The sequence below is a fragment of the Parasteatoda tepidariorum genome, chromosome 2, assembly GCF_982258835.1.
Source record: "Parasteatoda tepidariorum strain Cologne lab strain chromosome 2, Ptep-v5.0, whole genome shotgun sequence".
Taxonomy (NCBI): Eukaryota; Metazoa; Arthropoda; class Arachnida; order Araneae; family Theridiidae; genus Parasteatoda; species Parasteatoda tepidariorum.
In genome coordinates, this window is record NC_141756.1 from 112352091 (window position 1) to 112369133 (window position 17043).

At 29.7% G+C, this 17043-nt stretch overlaps 1 long non-coding RNA gene across 1 annotated transcript; it reads left to right on the forward strand.

The window, feature by feature from the left end:
• The first annotated feature begins 10740 nt into the window (after nucleotides 1-10740).
• On the forward strand, nucleotides 10741-16493 carry LOC147816054 (uncharacterized). The gene is made up of 2 exons (XR_015431625.1): nucleotides 10741-10964; nucleotides 13421-16493. It is a non-coding gene; the product is annotated as an uncharacterized LOC147816054 (long non-coding RNA).
• Nucleotides 16494-17043: the final 550 nt, after the last annotated feature.

The window sequence follows — 17043 nt, forward strand, 5'->3', positions numbered from 1 at the left end:
AATATATGGAAGATCCCATATTAAATAGATTTCTTTTGATAAATGTAAGCCAACCGTTTAAACTTACGGCGATTTATTACCATAAATAACTAAAAAATAAACTGAAACGAAACAGGATTAAGAAACTGACAACTTGATTTCAGTGAAATAAAAGGGAATACAGTAAGAAACATCTAAATATTTGTTTTTAACAACAACAAAAAAAACTTAAAAGTGAATACAAAACTTGGCAATTCTGAAATAAGTTTGGCAAATACTTACTCAACTAATCTCTTGCCTTTGTTTATTGGTCTTTTGTAGATAAACACATAAAATTGTTAAATAAATTAATAAATGTTCTTTAAAAGTCATATTTTATATATATACTTAATAAAACCAATTTTCAAAAGATATTCCTATATTTGGTATGTAGTTAAAACTGTACAACTTAAGTATCCCTGAAAGTTATTCACTTATTTAAAAAAAAACAAAATAGACAAAAACAATCACTTAAAAATGAATTCAAACAACTTAATATCGTTTATAAACTACATATATAAAATAAAATCCAAAAATATATGGAAGATCCCATATTAAATAGATTTCTTTTGATAAATGTAAGCCAACCGTTTAAACTTACGGCGATTTATTACCATAAATAACTAAAAAATAAACTGAAACGAAACAGGATTAAGAAACTGACAACTTGATTTCAGTGAAATAAAAGGGAATACAGTAAGAAACATCTAAATATTTGTTTTTAACAACAAAAAAAAACTTAAAAGTGAATACAAAACTTGGCAATTCTGAAATAAGTTTGGCAAATACCTACTCAACTAATCTCTTGCCTTTGTTTATTGGTCTTTTGTAGATAAACACATAAAATTGTTAAATAAATTAATAAATGTTCTTTAAAAGTCATATTTTATATATATACTTAATAAAACCAATTTTCAAAGAAATTCCTATATTCGGTATATAGTTAAAACTGTACAACTTAAGTATCCCTGAAAGTTATTCACTTATTTAAAAAAAAAAACAAAATAGACGAAAACAATCATTTAAAAATGAATTCAAACAACTTAATATCGTTTATAAACTACATATATAAAAAAAATCCAAAAATATATGGAAGTTCCCATATTAAATAGATTTTTTTGATAAATGCAAGCCAACCGTTTAAACTTAAGGCAATTTATTACCATGAATAACTAAAAAATAAACTTAAACGAAACAGGATTAAGAAACTGACTACTCGATTTCAGTGAAATAAAAGGGAATACAGTAAAAAACATCTAAATATTTGTTTTAACAAAAACAAATTTTTAAAAGTGAATACAAAACTTGGCAATTCTGAAATAAGTTTGGCAAATACTTACTCAACCAATCTCTTGCCTTTGTTTATTGGTCTTTTGTAGATAAGCACAAAAAATTGTTAAATAAATTAATAAATGTTCTTTAAAAGTCATATTTTAAATATATACTTAATAAATCCAATTTTCAAAAGAAATTGGTATGTAGTTAAAACTGTACAACTTAAGTATCCCTGAAAGTTATTCACTTATTTAAAAAAAAAAAATAGACGAAAACAATAATTTAAAAATGAATTCAAACAACTTAATATCGTTTATAAACTACATATATAAAATAAAATCCAAATATATATGGAAGATCCCATATTAAATAGATTTCTTTTGATAAATGTAAGCCAACCGTTTCAACTTACGGCGATTTATTACCATAAATAACTAAAAAATAAACTTAAACGAAACAGGATTAAGAAACTAACTACTTGATTTCAGTGAAATAAAAGGGAATACAGTAAAAAACATCTAAATATTTGCTTTTAACAAAAAAAAAAAAAAAAACTTAAAAGTGAATACAAAACTTGGCTATTCTGAAATAAGTTTGGCAAATACTTACTCAACCAATCTCTTTCCTTTGTTTTTTGTTCTTTTGTAGATAAACACATAAAATTGTTAAATAAATTAATAAATATTCTTTAAAAGTCATATTTTAAATATATACTTAATAAAAGCAATTTTCAAAAGAAATTCCTATATTTGGTATATAGTTAAAACTGTACAACTTAAGTATCCCTGAAAGTTATTCACTTATTTAAAAAAAAAAAAATAGACGAAAACAGTAATTTAAAAATGAATTCAAACAACTTAATATCGTTTATAAACTACATATATAAAATAAAATCCAAATATATATGGAAGATCCCATATTAAATAGATTTCTTTTGATAAATGTAAGCAAACCTTTTAAACTTAAGGCGATTTAATCCCATAAATACCTAAAAAATAAACTTAAATGAAACAGGATTAAGAAACTAACTACTTGATTTCAGTGAAATAAAAGGGAATACAGTAAAAATTATCTAAATATTTGTTTTTAACAAAAAAAAAGAAGAAAAAAAAACAACTTAAAAGTGAATACAAAACTTGTTAATTCTGAAATAAGTTTGGCAAATACTTACTCTACCAATCTCTTGCCTTTGTTTATTGGTCTCTTATAGATAAACACATAAAATTGTTAAATAAATTAATAAATGTTCTTTAAAAGTCATATTTTAAATATATACTTAATAAAACCAATTTTCAAAAGAAATTCCTATATTTGGTATATAGTTAAAACTGTACAACTTAAGTAACCCTGAAAGTTATTCACTTATTTAAAAAAAAAAAATAGACGAAAACAATCATTTAAAAACGAATTCTAATAACTTAGTATCGTTTATATACTACATATATAAAATAAATAAGTCTAATAAGTTATAAATAAATGAGTATTTACCACACATAAGCGAGCTCCATTTCCAATTGTATCTACTGCGCATTTATTATAAAGTTTTTTTCCTTTTCAAATTTAGTGAAGTCCCAGATTCCGAAAGTCTATTTTTTTATAAACACCGCACAACCACTCACACCAATAATTTCATATATCCAAATCAAACTCTCCTATACTAACATCAATTTAAGACACTAAGTTGGAGGGAAAACAAATTTTCCCTCCAAAAGAAGTAGGAAGGATGAAGAGGATCGCTTGTAACCTCTGTGCTTAAAAGTAAAAATGATAACCGTGAAACAAATCTTTCCTTTAAGTCCAACAACCAATCAGAGGAATAGTCTCGTTTCTAGCCAGCAAGAACAAATCTTTAGGTACAGCACCACAAAACTGCTGGATGCCAGCAGCTAAAGCGACGGATCAATGCTGGCTCACTTTCAACTGTGAATGGCTGGCCTCCTGTCCACCCAACAATGCTGTTGTTGTTAATTTTCGTCGCTCTAGGGCTGCACAATGGGCTAGTGGCGACGTTCTGGGAAACATCCCGGAGGATGATCCGAAGACATGCGATCACAATTTTGATCCTCTGCGGAGGGATGGCACCCCCGCTTCGGTAGCCCGACGACCTGCACTTGAAGTCGAGCACTTTACGGTAGAACAGTTTAGCGAGGACCCATACCGCATACCCTCGATCCCTACACAGACGGATCCAAGTGGATCACCCAGCCAGTGATGCTAGATTTCGGTGATCTGCTGGGAACCGTGTCTTAACGATCAGTCCACTGCGGGACTCCCAACAATGCTAGTCTATTGCTGTCTAGCAGTATACTACCCAGTCAAAGATGGGTCGTAGGGAGAGCCCGACATTCTCCAGGAGAGGGTAATCAATACTTGAGGGCCAGCAATCCAATACGCATCCAGGAGCATCCCTTTAGTCTATTGAGGTTTGCTAGAGGTCATTGACCTATTTACAGTGGTAATTAAAAACCCTAAATCTAATTATTTTTTATTGAATTCAATTCAATTAACAATTTTCTAAATATACATAATACTAAATATGCATGTAGCTATATATATACAAATATATATAGCTATCTAATACATATTTGAATAAATTATTAGTAAATGAAATAAGAAAATATTTTTAAGTAATTTTTTCATTTAATTTGTTTTCTGCAAAGAAAAATATTTTTTACACAGTTTAACCCTTTAGTCTGGAAGATGTGCTGTGCATAATCTATGTTTCCACTTTATGTATTTTTAAACTAGGTAAACATATATAATAGTTTTTCCTGTACTGCGCTACTTGTTGTTGCAGTTCATTTACGTCGCACTAGAGCTGCACAATGGGCTATTGGCGACGGTCTGGGAAACATCCCTGAGGATGATCCGAAGACATGCCATCACGATTTTGATCCTCTGCAGAGGGATGGCACCCCGCATCGGCAGCCCGACGACCTGCACGCGAAGTCGAGCACTTTACGGTAAAACAGTTTAACGAGGACCCATACCGCACACCATCGGTCCCTACGCAGGCTGATCCAAGTGGTCACCCACCCGCACACTGAACGCAGCCAGTGATGCTTGACTTCGGTGATCTGCTGGGAACCGTGTTTTAACGATCAGTCCACTGCGAGACTTACTGCGCTACTATTCTACTTAAAAGCAGAATAATAAAACTGCTGTCCAGACTTATAAAAATTCTGTTTCTCACAAGTAAATTATTCAAGCTTTAACTTGTAGTCAATATTGTTATGTATATGAGTTTTGAAAGGGCTCATATTTAACACCGTAAATATTTAACAAAATGTGTACTATTATGTAATAGCTGAATTTGATTCTCAATGACTTTTGAATTACCATCTTATACTATTTTACATGCGTATTTCAAGAAGTAGTTCAGACTCATTATCAAAATGAAAGAAAAATTTTTAGTTCAGGGAAGAAAAAAAAAAAGACACGCTAAAAGAAAATCATTGTGCACACTTTTTTCACACAAAAAATTAATTGTTAAACTTGAGAGCTTTTTCTATATTATAAACTAATAATTATGAGAATAATAAATATTTAAAAGATAAATATTTAAAAAAAACAAAAAAACAATGTATTTCAGAAAATTTTTTAAATTTTTTTTTTAACTTTTTATGATTTTACTTTTAAGTGCATAGTAGGTAACTTACAGATTATCTATGTATTTTTCAGATTTGAGATTTTTGACACTTTAACGGAGTTGATGAGAGCTAGATAAGCTGTAGAATATGTGATTTCTACACTTTCGCGGTAACAGAAATACTATTCAGTTAGCGTTTTATTTTTCTCATGACAATACACTTTTATTGCGCGTCTATTTTTGAAGAAAAAAAAATGTTTTTTTCTTAATTCAGGCATTTACAGGGCGATTTTATTGGCCTCTCTTTCAGGGACACCCTATTAAGTGGGCCAACATCACTCCCACAGTGAGGACAGATAGTATAGAGAAGGAGAGAACATCCATGTCTTGCCCGGGATTCGAACCCAGAACCTTTCTGATGCAAGGACAGTTCCCTGCCCCCTACACAGGCCACTCGGCTGAAGAAAATTTAATTGTGATATTAACCCTTTGACGCAAAACTTTCATTAAGCATTTCACACTTCAGTATTTTGTATTAATTTAGGTCGAAATGAGTGAAAAAATATATTTAAGCATTTTAATTATTTTCGGTCAGGAATTACAGCATTGGAAACTGGCATCCATTTTTGCTTTTAAAGTAACTTAAAAACTCTTCTAAACACGTCTCATTTCTAAACAGTTTTTCAACTTGGCACTTTAGATCTACAAGAAACAATCATTAAAATTTATTTACAAAATAAATTAAAAAATTTTGAAAAAATTTTTTTCCAACTTCTTTTCTTAGATTTTATTTTTACACAAGTTCCGATAATCTAACACAATTTCTTAGTGATTGCTAGGCATTTTATAACCGAAATATATTTTAACTTTTAATTAAGAGTTGTTAGAAAAGAAATAAGGAACACCGGTGAACATCTACGTAAAGGGTTAAGACTTAAATAAAATTTTAAATTGGAACTAATGATAAACAAATTTAATACCTTTTAGGGTATTTATCGGTTATACGAACAGTGTGCCAACAATTCCTTTTACCTAAAAGATTTGAATTTCAATATCACGATGTCAAAAAATATTGAGCAATTTTACCAATTTAATTATTTTTATATTGGTATGTAGCGTATCTACCACTGCAAAATTAGAACTACAATTCACTAGTATATAAGACATGTTAACTCGACTCTATGTCGGGGTACCTTTTCATAGATGAAGGTTGACATGGTCGATTACTCCTCTCCCCACATTGGTGACCCGGACGTGATGTGAACACGCCTACCTTGGCAGTAACGCCTACTTCGATGGATGATCCACATTGAACAGTTGACTTGCTACTTGTGACTGCGACATTATCCACCTCCTCGCACTGTTGCTACTCAGTCTCGTCTCGATCACGCACAGCGTCGGCTTGCATACACTCGACTGCTAACTGTAACACAGGAGCGACTACAACCGTGAAGTTAATACACTTCTCTCATTCAGCACTCAATAAATACGGTGATCTTAATACAGCTCTCCCGGCTTCTCACAAAAACAGCAATGAATCAACTAGTGGTATTCGTTCATCGAATTCTATCAATAATTCTAGTGGGGGAGTACTGTAGCGTATCTACCAATACAAAATTACAACTACAATTCACTAGTATATAAGACATGTTAACTCGATTGTATGTCGGGGTACCTTTCAATAGATGAAGGTTGACATGGTCGAATACTCCTCTTCCCACAGGTATTTTAAAATGGTTATTTACCACGAATAAAATTTCTCAACTCAGAACATCGTATTCAATTACTTTCATTGTGTTTAATAGAGATTTAAATTATCTAAAGAGATCGCAATATTAAAAACTTTCGATAATTACAGCTACAATGGTGACATTTTCTTAATCTATATCTACTGTTATCAGTGATATTCGCTTATTTGATGCGTATTGCGATACATTGTAATATTAATATTCATAGATTTTTTTTTCAATTTAACTGGTTTCTTATTTTCGCATTTGTCAATATTTCCAGAAATAGATAGCGCACAAGACTCGAATGCATTTTAGAGTATGCATCCGCCATAATGCGGAATTTGTCAAAAGGTCCAAAAAAAAACGCACGTTATGCCAAAACAAAGCCTTTTAGTATTTGCTGTAAAGAATGAATACAAGGTTAGTTTTTTAAACTTTTTTGGACGGCTGTATTGAAAGAGTATTCGAATGGATAAGGGATCGTACACATATTACAAAAGCAAAATAGGAGAGGTTTGAGATTATTTATGCTGACAAGAGTGAGAATTATGAGCAACGCTTACGTTACACATTCAAACGACATTTTCAAAACTTCTTAAAAAAAAAAAAACTGAAAAATTTGCACTTTAAACTATTTCTTAAATTAACTTTACTTCCAATTTAAAGAATTGGATAAAGCTACTAAGAGTTTCAGAATTGAAGAGAATGAAGGTAAACACGAAATTCCTAAAGAATATTGGACTAGAGAATTTGTAAAGAGTTGAACGCTTTTGCAAACTTCCACATTTATTTTAAACTGATTTTTACCGAAATATTTCAATTTTAAGTTGTTGTTTTTTTAAAAAAAGAAGCCTTGCTTTTTCATTAAGAGTTTCTTTGGTTAGTGCGATTCTTTTTCTGACAAGAGAGGAGAATCCAAAACACGCTTACGTAATGTTTGTTTGTCCCCCAAAAGAAGCCAAATCTGGTGAGAAGTTATATTGAGCAATGAACACTAAAAATAATTCAAAATTACAAATTTATTCAAGATATTTACAAGAGCAGTTTGACATTTAATAAAACAATGCATTTGTACAAGAGATAGTTTAACGTTTATTTAAAATAATTTCGTACGATTACAACACATATTCCAAAAATTTCTACAACAATTTATTACAGCAGTTACAGCAGTTATTTATTACAGCGAACTACAGCAGTTGAAAGTATGTTAATTTTATTAGCCATATCTGTATTATTTAAAAATTCTATTACTTTAATTATTCAAATCATAAATCTGTTTACATGCTTCTTGAAAACCTTGTTTTTAGGTTTGGAGGTTTGACAATAGCAGAAGTATACACAGTTCATTTCAAAATTGGTAATTCAACAAAACAGTGAGTATGGAAGCAAAGTCTCAGTAAACTAATATAATTCACAATTTTCGTAATAAACGAATCAATTAAACAGCTTCCAAACAATTTTAAAATGTAAAAATTTAAATTCTCAATTCCAGACAGTTTTAATAAATCTTAATTTTTATATCAAATAATACTGTTCCTTAATAGAACTCTTTATGTATGAGTATATTGTTTAACCCAAAGCAGCTCCTGCGATTAACACTAGATAGGACTAGACTCACTATTTTCCAACTAATTTGCTATTTAATTTTGCTTTAAATTATCTTAAATTATTGAAATAAAACCCAAGATTATAAAGTTTAAGTAACATGTTATTTAATAGACTTAAATTATATCAAATTTAATAGGTTTCGTTTAAAACTACGAGTTACTAATGACACTGAGATTTAACGGAATCTTTCTACACAGTATATGCTGATCTACCACAGAAGCTTCCATGCATGAATCGAGAAGTTCTGCTGAAAGAGTGCGAAATAGGAAGCAGAACGGGTCGTCTACCACTTCCTATTCTTGCCTCGCATTCTCCCAGCAATAACAAAACTTCCGGTTCATACATGCGAGCAGCTTCTATAGCAGATAGAAGCTTCATTAAATTTCAGTGTATTGCAGAAACATTAAAAATTAAATGGATAAGGAATTTTACGTAGTTTAAATATAAAAAAAAAAGTAAAATTCTTTCAGTTTAATTACCTAAATTTACTCAGAAGTGCAGCTGTTTATTTTAAAGCTGTTTATTTCGAAGTAATCTGCACATTTTAACTTCATTGTGTATAATCTATTTTTGTAAAGGTCGATAATATATGAACTTTAATATATTTCATAAATTTAGTTTTGATCATTTTCTTGCAACCCTATGCAAAATTATCTTTTTTTTTTTTTTAAGGAACAGTTTATCTTTCTAAATTAAACCTATTCTTACTTTAAGTGGAAGGATGGAAACTCTCGGCAATGTTCAATACTTTTCTAATTCAAAATTTAGGATTTCCCCCTGCAGAGTTTTTCATTTGCTTAAAAGTAAAGAAATTATTGAAAGTTTCGCTTTAAAATTTTTCCTGCATTAAACTAGTTACGCATTTTTAAAGTATAATTACCTAAATTATTAGGTTAATTGAAGTTTAAATATCAAGTTACTCACTATTATACCATCATCACTATTAAAATGCAGATCACCGAAGTCAAGCATCACTGGCTACGGTCAGTGTGCGGGTGGGTGACCACTTGGATCAGTCTGCGTAGGGACCGAGGATGTGCGGTATGGGTCCTCGTTAAACTGTGCTACCGTAAAGTGCTCGACTTCGCGCGCAGGCCGTCGGGCTACCAAATCGGGGGTACCATCCCCTCCGCAGAGGATCAAAATTGTGATGGCATATGTCTTCGGATCATCCTCCGGGATGTTTCCCAGACCATCGCCAATAGCCCATTGCGCAGCTCTAGTATAATGTAAATAAACAACAACAATAACAACACTATTAAAATACTGATTAAGGTACAATTTAAGTATAATTAATTGAAATATACAATTTACCTATTACAGGAGCGGTCATCCAAGCAGGTTTCTTCCCCAATTTATTAGAATTTTATGCAGAACTGTCTATAAGCACTTATAAATGTATAATATGTTATTTCAAAAAAATATAAAATATTTAATGGGAGTTTCTGAAAACTAAGGAGATTACAGAATTTACCTCACGCGCTCTTATACGTAATTCTCATCCTACAGTACTGCTCCTTAAATTTCTATCAAATAAATATCGGTATAGCAGTATCTAAATATCATGTATTTATATTTAAATACAATATTAGATTGAAATCTTGATTGCCTTTTAAAAATTTTATTTGCATTAAGTTTAAAATCTCGACCCCAAGATTTTCAACTCAGAGGGATGAAGATTTGGTTAATGATTGTCCAAAGGGGACTTTGATATGTCCCACCTCATCCAGGCTGAATAATAGGATCTATGAAACGATTGGTCTGTCCCTTTGGCTATCTTAAGATGTCAGCCCTAAATTTGTTGTTTAATCTATACCTATTAGAAAAGCCGACAACTTTAGGTAGTTTTAATATAGTTCGCTTTAATCTCTTAAAGACAAATTGGATTAATTGCTGTTGTTGATTTACGTCGCACTAGAGCTGCACAATGGGCTATGGGCGACGGTGTGGGAAACATCCCGGAGGATGATCCGAAGACATGCCATCACAATTTTGATCCTCTGCTGAGGGGATGGCATCCCTGCTTCGGTAGCCCGACGACCTGCGCGCGAAGTCGAGCACTTTACGGTAGCACAGTTTAACGAGGACCCATACCGCACACCCTCGGTCCCTACGCAGACTGATCCAAGTGGTTACCCACCCGCACACTGACCGCAGCCAGTGATGCTTGACTTCGGTGATCTGCTGGGAACCGTGTCTTAACGATCAGTCCACTGCGGGACCAAATTGGATTAATATATTATAAACTTCACACTGGTTAATAAAATAACGTTACGTCGGATTCCTCACGGATTAAAATTTATTCCGAAAAGACATTAATAACTAACCCTACTAGTACTCTAGAACAGTTTCTGGGAAACTAGTTCACGAAAATGCAGTCATCGTAATGATACACTCTAAAAACTGTACCTCTGATTTCAGAGGCACAGGCTAAATGTACCGTGTATTTTCTTGCGTAAGAGGCACATAACTAATGTGCCTTTAAAAATGAGAGGCACCACAATGAATTGCAGGCACCAAAGCAAACGCCAGTCAATGCGCGGTACGAAAAGACTTTCGTGCCTCTGAAATTCGCTTCATTTCTTTTTCTTCGGTACGATCATGTAACGGAGAACAAGCGCATGCGCACATCAGTGAAAAATTTTATGACGAAATACGTTTTCTGTCCCCTCGCATCCACGCTACCGATGGAAGAAGTTTTCTGCAAATGTGTTCTATTGATGTTATAAAAATGCTTGAATTTGGTAAGTTTAATACTTATATCTTATTTTTATATTAATTCCTAAGTAACGACGGCATCTTTTTTATTAATACATTTCAATTTTTATTAGTGAATTATTAATGCTACAAATCTTATAAAAATGTTTAAGCGAGAGAGCTAACCCTAGTTATGTTTACATTTCTGTTGTAGTTGTATTATTTATGTTTTATTATTATAATATTAAGAGGAATGTTTTTAAAGTGCCCTATATTTGTTCTGTAGTGTTTGATTATAATTTTGTATGAGGTTTTCAATGTGGCGATTGCTATGAATAAGAAATCATTATTTGAAATACCAATTTGCTTTTTTGTTTATCTTAGTTTACATTCGAGAGCTATCACAGAAATTCTCTCACAGAATGATTGAATAATTTAAAAAACAACGAAGAATGTTTTCGAATTTTTATTATAATTATGAAAAGTATACTTTCAATCATTAGCTATTTTAGAAAACAATTGACATTGATATCTAATTATAATTATTTCAAACTGTTATTAAACTTACAGTTGATATAAACCTGAAGAAAAAAATAAGATTATGCTTTATTTATATTTTAAATATGGTGTAAGCATGGGAGAAAAAGGCAATCTTCTAATGATTTATAAGTTTTTAATTAGTTATTATTTTTTTAGAAAAAGTAATGTTTAAAAATGTTTTATTCTAACATCACAGCTTTCAGTGTGTAATTTCAAATTTTAGTTTTGAATTTATGACTCAAAATAGATAACATGGGATATATAATTATTTACGACTGTGAAACTCCTTTTAAAAATTTTAACATTTCAAATTGAAATTCAATTTATTTGATTTTTAAAAAGGATTAATAGCTTGCTCCAGGGTGCTCTTGTGGCACAGCTGGTTAAATTATCTTTCACACTGCTTATTAGAGAACTAGGGTAATGAGTTAGATCCTGGCAATGTATAAAACAACTGGCGTGTATACTTTGCATATAAATTCTGCCACAACTGAAAGTTCTCTCATTGGTTATCATGCAGAAGATTCAAACGAGCTAGCTCAAGCGGAGTCCACTTTATCTGACCAGTATCAAAATTACATGGCATTTTAACCATGGCCGTTAAAAAGTAAAGCCCTAGAAATAGGATTTTTGGTCATGGTTGAGTGATGGGCGGTGATGAGTACCTTGCTCTTTGTTTAAAATAATATAATGCCAAGTACTTAACAGCTTGAACTTTTTAAAAAATATTAAAGTATTATTAACTAGAGCAGTTTAATTTACATAATTTTGATATCAATAACTATATATAAAAAATAAAAAAATTATTTGCATAACATTCATTGGATCACAAATGGATTAGATATGCAGAATCGCTGTTGTGTCACTGGCATTTTCCAAGATAAATTCTTAATGCTTTATCGATATATACTAAATAATTTATTAAAAAAATATTTGGTACTTCATATTCAATGCTCAACACTTTATACTCCATGTTTTCTTGCTACGAAAAGCTACCTAATAAAACTTTCTAATTCAGCATCAGTGATAATAATTTTTAAGAAACTTTTATTTTTTTTATTGTTATTGCTACCTTACCTGTGTTACTTAGAATAACATTATCAAAAAACTTTTATTAATCTATAACTAATGCTTTTCCTGAACTGTAGTAAAAAAAATATGAAGCGAAGCAATTTTGATAACAATATTTCGAAAGAAAATATATTGATTGTAAGGATTGATATGTGTATAAACTTGATACAGTGAAATTTATTATTTTTTTTTTGCTCTCTGAAAGGCAATTTAATGTTTGTGTAATCTAAATTTATATTATTAGTATAAATAAATGATTAATAGTTTTTTTTTGCTGTTACTTTCTGTCTTGACTGTGTTCCAGTAAATGCAAAAAAAATTTTTTAAATATTAAATATTTTTATAAATAATAATTATTTTTATAAATAATTACTTTTCGATTTACATTTGAATTTTCTTTGTTGACTCCAATTTTGTTTTGTGTTAAAAACAATCCTTGCACTTTCTTATGTATTTAAGCTTAGATAGATTTACACTTTTTTTTCCTTTAACATGTTGAATGCCACACTAATTTTACATGGCTTGCCCGTCTGGCCAAAATGATTTTTTCAGTATATAAACCATTTTAGTAATAATAATGATATAAAAAAAAATTAGAGCATTAAAAATTTGTTCGTATTATGTGTTTCGAATAATCTTCTAGGTTTCGCCGTTCATCGGTGACCCCAGTGACGCTACGAAAAAACTCAACGCCAGTCACCGGTGACCCCTATGGCATTCAACGTGTTAAATTAGTTCAATAATATTATATATAAAAATTATTTTAGCTAAACCTATTCTTAATGTAATAAAATCTTCATGAATCTATTTGTGTACATTGTGATAGAAACTTTTAACTACTTATTCAAATAAAATACTCTTACATTGATAAGTCCTGTTTTAAATGTTCTAGCCGAGCTGAGTGCATGATAAAACACTTACATGGAGAGGAAAACCACTAAGCCTGCTACAGTTAGTCTGGCGTCCAGGGGACTCAAACCCATGATCCAACTACCTCTGAGGATATTTCACATCAGCACTGTGGTCAATGCTAAACTATAAATAATGTGGATGCTGTGGGAAGGATTTGATCAGGCCTCCTCTGCAAATGCTTTGCCCATGTACCTCCCCCGGCAAAGTGTTTAACTTGAGCATTTTTTCTTCCGGATACAACCTTTAAATGTCCGTTGCTATTTCTCCGAATTATTGTGATTCTGTATTAATAACTAGTGAAAACTAAAAGAAAGAAAAATGTGTGTCATTTGATTTTTTTCAAAATTTGGAAAATGTTTTAATAAAAGTTCTCTGCGAAACATGTGGACTTTTTTTTATAAGAGTCTGCATTAAACGAATCTTACTATCTCCAAGTAAAATTGACTTACAGTTGTTCCGCTCTGTAAAGCAAATTTATCTATATGTTATCACCTTTTACTATGATATTTTATTTTCTCATTATAGTGCTAATTTTTTTTAATTTTGTTTTATTTTAAACTATAATTTTTGTAAATTTGGTTTAGGCTATTCTCACTGGTTAAATTACTCATTGTATTAAGTATGTTTACCATTATAATTTTGCATCCGGTGTTGTGTTTTCTTTTTTTACCTGCACTTTTTCTTTATTGACCTTTAATTATGATATTACTATATATATATATACATAGCCTATACTAAGTATTTCAAATTATTTGCCAGATTTTAAAATTCTTAGCCAAAGGAAAATGTTAGAAATTTTTTATGATAGATTTTTTCTGTAGGAAACTTTTAAACATAATACAAATTTATTATAAATTAATTATTTTATAAAAATGCAAATAGAAATTTAGAGTAATTTTGCTGTTGGGGAGGAGTAAACGTGCAATGAATGGAGGAGAGATTGCAAAATGCAGATGTTTTATCGTGTTTGAGGGGAGGAAACAGGGTTGGCAGGTTTTTGACATGTGACAGTTATTGACAGTTTAAACCGTCACGTCAAAAACCTCACTGTCGAAAATGTCAAAAACCTATATTCATATGTGAAATTTAATTAATACATAAAATTTATATATTTTTTATAAATGATAGTGTTTCTAAATGTTCTAGAAAAAATAATTTAAAATTTTGAAGAAACACTTATATTTTGAATAGTAACCAAAATCTTGTACTTTTGAAAACTTACATCTTTTGTAATATTATGTATTCATTTTCATGTGTTATTGAAAATTTGCAGTGATATTATTAAGAAATTTATTTATAACCAAATTTAGTGTATAGTATAGATTATACTAAAAATTAGACATTTTTAAAGATAAACATTAGCAGTTTTGTACATTAGACCTCTTCTTTTAAAGAAAAATCTTTTTAATATTCTTTTAAATCTTCTTAATAATCTTTTTAACATAAGACAATACAAATTTAAGTGCTTTCTGTTAAATACACAGAGTAGTTAGTGTCGATTTACAGTATATTCAGCCTATTCATTTACTATGCTGAAAATTTAGTTTATACTTGTGAATTTCATTTTGCTGAATACGATATAGTTTTGTTGAATATCTAAATATTCAGCTGTTGAATAATTACTTCTTGCTTTCAAGATATGCATTATTTGTGTTCTTAATACAAGTGGAGAGAAAAAAATTAAGAGATAAAAATTGTTTTAAAATGATAAGTGCAATAATTATAAATAAATATAATAAACAATATGAATTATATTTATCATTATTCATAAATATAACTACTTTTAAATTCAAATTAACATACTGGATAATAAAGATATTTGGTAAAACATTAAAAAAAAATTTTTATACACTTGTATCAAGTTTGTATTTATATAACATAACTTGTAAGTTCCTTATAAATATTAGTTATAAGTTTATATGTCAAAAATGCATAGTAATAAACTTTTAATTTTCTTAAGTATCAAAAAAAAATTTTTTTTTTTTAAATATAAATATTTCAACAATTTTTGTGCACATGCATTTGAATATAAATTTCTGAGATTTTAAATCTGTTATTTTACCTTAATTTTAATTAAAAAATATTTTAAAACCTGCTGATTACCTATAGTATAATTAAATTTCAATATAATGCATGGCAACTGTTGGTAGTTTTGAAGTTTATATATTTTCTTGGCAAACTTCAGTTTCTTACATTTTTGACGGTTTAAACCAGTATTATACCCTTGTCATGTCAAAAACCACTTTTTGACGTCAAAAACCCAACCCTGGGAGGAAATAAACATAGATTGAGGTTTATTTTTGGCAACTTATTAGATTAGTGTAGTAATATAAAGATAAACCTGAATCGACGCTATGTTCTGCGTTATTAAATTAGTGCATGTATTATTGTCATGAAAAAATATTTTTTCTGCTAAAATAATCTGCATCTTGTTTTTCGTTTGAAAACAGCTTTCGCCAATACTTTCCCCCAAAAGGGAACAAGGTCTTTTTTCTTCAATTGTAAACTAGTCATTGTACATTTTCTCTATGGATTAGTTTTATTTTGTACATTAGATTGTTGTAATCAAGTTTAAGTTAAAATAATTTTTATTTTAATAATATTTATAAAACAAATGCATGTTTAATGATTGGGGATAAAAATGCGGAATTTCACGATTTTTAAAATACTATAAAAAATAAAAATTCTGAAACAAGCTTTCAAAAAAAAAATTGTCAATTAAATAATATTAAGTACAGTTAGTTCTAAAAAAATTGAAAGCTAATGTTCCCAAAATGGGAATGATGGCACCTAATGGGTTAATATGCTTCGCCAAAATCCGGCTTTAAAAAAAAAAATTCATTTCAATAGAAAGAAATCTTTGATTTTACACTTGTAAAGTCATTTGATTAAACATATTTGTTGTTATAAAACATAAAAATTGTTCAAAATCTACATCTATAATTTTAAAATATTGTGAAAGTTCTATGTTTTTCCATATTTGTGTGCAACTGTTACTAAATTATGTAATATTGTTCTTTATGTGTGAAAATAAAAGATATTAGATTTCATGATATTTAGTGTTTAATTTTGATTCTTATAAAGCTTTTTTATTAAATCTCTAAATATTTAAAAAATATCTAAATTTATAAGAAATTTCCATTTTGAGGATACTTTTTGGAAAAAAAATCCATGAATTATTGACTTGGAATAAACAGAAATAAATATTATTTTTTTATACCTATATCTGATTAGAAAAACATCATTGTAATTGTTGGAAGTATCATTAAACGCTACATAATTAAAGAAATTGTGTAAATTTACATATTTTATAATTGCCTATGAAAAAGCCTTAGATGGAATCCCTTGAGATGATCACCTCAAGTGGCCAATATTCAAAGAATTCAGAAATATTTTTCATTAAGAATTATTATAATTAATATATTGGTAATAGTGTAAACCCCTTTTTATATGAAGTGCAAGCAAATTACAAATGGGTAAAAAAAAAAAAAAATGTGTTCAAATCTGGTAAATAACAGGTTTTGGCACCACTAAATGCTTATTTCAATGAGTGGTTCATAAAAGCAAAATCTAAGGTACAATGTACCTTTCAAGCTAAGAGGT